The sequence below is a fragment of the Acipenser ruthenus genome, chromosome 10 (genome assembly GCF_902713425.1).
Source record: "Acipenser ruthenus chromosome 10, fAciRut3.2 maternal haplotype, whole genome shotgun sequence".
NCBI lineage: Eukaryota > Metazoa > Chordata > Actinopteri > Acipenseriformes > Acipenseridae > Acipenser > Acipenser ruthenus.
Genome location: NC_081198.1, coordinates 1,058,492 through 1,063,413, shown reverse-complemented (window position 1 = coordinate 1,063,413; position 4,922 = coordinate 1,058,492).

Sequence of the window (4,922 nt, the reverse complement as noted above, 5' to 3'; positions counted from 1 at the left end):
GGGCTGGACCTCGGCTCGGTTGGTGGATCTATCGGGGTTTCCACAAACACACATGTACTGTACTCCACACCGACATGCAGACTGACAATGACTTTAACACATTCAGTACCAAATACGTTTGAAAAAATCAGAACACCAGCTGTATTTATGTCATTGTATAGTTTACATTTAGACTTAACTTTTGCTGTTAACAAAACTGAGTAAGTTATCATAAAATTAAAGAGAAAATTGAATTACCACAGGTAGATGCCAGTTTAAAAATGGGCCAAAAATATTTACAAAGTAGCCTGCCCTACTGAATGGGTTAAAGTTAGGATACATGCTTGTGGGATAATTAATCTTCCCCTTTAACACAAGGGGTTGGAAAAGCTCTGACGTTACACCACTCATCACACATACTGCTGTGACAGGGTTGAACGCGTTCACTTGTAAATGGGGTTGATTTTTGTCATTTCTAAATGTTCAGCAGGTTGGTTGAGTGTGCGTTCTAAACCCAGGGCGTGGTGCAGTTTGTCTTAATTAAGGTTCTTCATTTCCATGTTAGAATGTGGATCGAATGGAGTAAAATGTGGGCCTTGACTGGTGTGCCAATCACTTATTCAATGGTTTAGCTCATCCAGTGTGTATAAAAGACTGCCTCTGGCCTGTCTGCTCAGTGCTGCCAAACGTAGCCAGGTTAACTATATACTGTTATTATTTGTTTTATTTTTACTAAATAAAAGGCCTCAATATCTTCGCTATTTCAATGACTGCCTGATTTCCTCTCTTTTTGCGCAATTGCTTTCTTTAGCATAACCCTTAAAGAGTCCGGTACGGTCTGTCTCGTGGAGAGCAGTCCAACCTGAAACTGTGTGCTCCACATTCTAGAATTCAATGGTTAGGAGTGCTAGTCGCTCCAACAGCACATCCATGTGAGGAAGCAAACATGGCTGTTACAATTAACATTCAGCTACATTTTCCCCAGCGAATCTAGTACAGTGTTAATTAACTTGGAGCAGGGCCATGCAGTCACTTCTGTGGAGGGCTTCCTGACAACTTCCAGTGACTGGATTTGGCTGCCGTTGGCGTTATTTGTTTTGGTTTCCTGTTTTCAAACAGCTTTTGTTATATTTAATTATCTAAAAAAAAAAAAAAAAAAAAAAAAAGATTTGAACCAAGAATATACATTTAATATAATTACTTCTGTATGAGTTCAAACAATTTTGGTTTTATTTTACAAAAAATGTGGATAGTAACATAAGGCTGCTATAGTAATATGGGGCAGTAAAGTTTTTGTGTTCTCTTCAGAGGAGCCGGCCGGGTTCAGAGAGTGTGAGTACCAACTAATCATTACTATAACAACTAATAACATGAATAAAATCATCTACACAGCGCAGAAACTGTAATCTGGCCAAAACAATAGAAAATGCATTCCAACAGTACAGTAACAGCACAGACCACAGCATTGTCAGCCATGGCAACACAATGGAGGCATTAGCAGACAGGTCTACTGGCCCTTCTGCTGTCAGATTGTGTGACTGAGTGTACGAAGTTAAAGAACAATGCCCTTGATTGGCCCTGATACAATGTGACCTGACCAGTGGGCAATGGTTGGTACAGCTGGTGTGTCCATTTGAAAGTTTCAGCAGTGCTGTGTGATGCGCTGCCAGTACGGATTCTTGTTCTGTCCCCCATTGGTGAGTTGAGATGAGGTTAAAAGCTCTAGACCCATGAATGAAGACAAGCCCAGCGTTTATTTTTTCATTGTGGTTTAGACTCTTACTTGCACTGTGCAAGGTCTCTGGTTTGTGTCCTGCCTCTGCTCTGTTAGATAAAGCTAGTCTCTCCTTGTTTACTATAAAGCCTCCCTCACAGTATCCCAGACCTCTCACCCCTGGCTGGGCCATGAAAAGCACAAATAACTGCGGCTCAGAGCGGCCTTTCCTCACGTTTCCTGTGCAAACTGTGAAGAGTCCTCCCCGCCTCAGAGGATCCGCCCTGGGCTTTGATGTCCATCTACGATAAAAAGACATGTAGAGACCTATACAATTATTATTGTCCTGAAGGCAGCCCTTCTTCAGAGCCAGAGGGGAAGCACGGGGGGGTCAGGTTGAAGGAGGAGGAAGCCGGGGGGAGGGGGGGGGGGGGGTTGTTTGTCTCCGGCTGGGCGAGGAAGTCAAGACCGCTGAAGGGGGGGCATTGTCTTGAAAGGCTTTTGTAAATCCAGCGTTAATATTTAGTCGTCTGCGTGTGATCGCTTATCTGAAGATGCGGTGCTTATACAGGGTTGCCAGGCATATGCTCCATTTCAAAACATACCGAAATTCTTATTTCTGAGGAAAGGGATTTGCTCGTTCTTTTAGTATTCCTGAATATGTTGATTATATCAGACAGGATCTAAGACTGTGCACGTGTATGGCAGAGAGATTAGGATAGTAGGTGAAGATTTCTAAGGAAAATAACCTGTGGTGTTTTTAATCTTCCAGCTATGTGCTTATGGAGGTCCTGCAGATCCCTCTTACTCAGAGATGATAGGCTCCTCCCAAGTCCTTCAGCCTACAATCAAAGGGCTTTCCTTCAGCTATTTCCTCCAATGGTGCACCCTGTTACTCACTGGATCACGATCTCCTGTTTTGGCCCAGCAAGCAGATCAGTGCTTGATCTCAGTACAGCAGTTTTACACTTTTCATATCTCACAATGCACAGTGCACTTTTCATAGCTCACAATGCACAGTGCACTTTTCATATCTCACAATGCACAGTGCACTTTTCATATTCACAATGCACTTTTCATATCTCACAATGCACAGTGCACTTTTCATATCGCACAATGCACAGTGCACTTTTCATATCGCACAATGCACAGTGCACTTTTCATATCGCACAATGCACAGTGCACTTTTCATATCTCACAATGCACAATGCACTTTTCATATTCACAATGCACAGTGCACTTTTCATATCTCACAATGCACAGTGCACTTTTCATATCGCACAATGCACAATGCACTTTTCATATTCACAATGCACAGTGCACTTTTCATATCTCACAATGCACAATGCACTTTTCATATTCACAATGCACAGTGCACTTTTCATATCGCACAATGCACAATGCACTTTTCATATCTCACAATGCACAGTGCACTTTTCATATCTCACAATGCACAATGCACTTTTCATATTCACAATGCACTTTTCATATCTCACAATGCACAGTGCACTTTTCATATCGCACAATGCACAATGCACTTTTCATATCTCACAATGCACAGTGCACTTTTCATATCTCACAATGCACAATGCACTTTTCATATTCACAATGCACTTTTCATATCTCACAATGCACAGTGCACTTTTCATATCTCACAATGCACAATGCACTTTTCATATTCACAATGCACTTTTCATATCTCACAATGCACAGTGCACTTTTCATATCTCACAATGCACAATGCACTTTTCATATTCACAATGCACTTTTCATAGCTCACAATGCACAGTGCACTTTTCATATCTCACAATGCACAGTGCACTTTTCATATCTCACAATGCACAGTGCACTTTTCATATCTCACAATGCACAGTGCACTTTTCATATCTCACAATGCACAATGCACTTTTCATATTCACAATGCACTTTTCATATCTCACAATGCACAGTGCACTTTTCGTATCCTGCACAATGTATTCCATCCTTTTCCAAATGTCTGTTTTCAGGTTTTTGTTCTTCATATTTTGACTGTGTATTTTTGCCTACATCTACCCATTTCCTAGAGACTGCTATACACAGGATCACACTTTGGGGGAAATCTATGGTATTTAATATCATCCTTGTTATGTTCCTGTTAGCCGATTCTTTTCAAAAAAAAAAAAAAAATTGTAATACAGAAGTTTTAAAAAGTTGCATGAAATAAATAATTAACTTAAATGCAATTAAAAAAAGAAAGCATTTTTTACTTTTTTTTCAATGGTAGTTTAACTTAGAATATAGGTCATAAAGAGAAACACAAAAAAAATACTGTGGGAAAAACTGAGAGAGAAAGTGTGTTGTGAGTTTCCATTTCCAGCTATTGTCAAGGGGGCTGGCAGCTCTCCACACGCGCTGCTCCCTCCTCACCAACAAGGCCAGGACTCAGAGGAGTGTGAGGGGCACCAAGGGGAGTCTAATGGGCACATTAATGGAGAGACAGCCTGATTTGGAAATGGAGCCAGGATTTCTTAATATTTTGGTGTCGCTACGGGAAAAAAACCTGAATGGGGTAATTTACAGTACAGCACCACTTACTGTATTTCTCAAAATGTTATTTCAATCAATTAACAGAAACACCCTGTTATTGATGTAACGTTCCTGGCTGTCAGTCCTCAGCCTTTTTCACATGGCTGCAGATCCTCTTTTCTAATTGTGCACAGGCAGTACAGTATTGGAATGTCACTATAACCCTCTGAACTTGTTACAGTATAAATAATGTGTTATAACTCATAGCAATGCAATGCCAGTCTGGCTGGCTGGCTTTCGTTCTTTCTGACGAGCTCCGTGGATGTGTAAGGTGTGTATGGAAGTGTGTCCCACTGCAATGAAGTTATACATCAAGGTTACTGCTGAGTACAGTGAGTACATCACTGGACATTAATGAGCAAGAGTGAAGCACGACTGAAAGGAAACACACACAACTAACTTTGAGAGATGCACCAGAATCTGAAAGCAGTGGATGCATTTAACCCTTAACCTTAAACTAGAGGGACCATATGACTTTGTGTACACTAGGACAGTTTGGGACAGTTCAACTCACACCCGATGCATGCTGGTATGTTTTACCTGTCGCAGGTACCTTTCACAGCAGGACTACACTTACCAGAATGCACTGCAATGTGATTTGAAAAGCCTGAAACCATCAATGCATCAAATAAATAAAGAAGGAAATAATAATTGACTGTGTTAA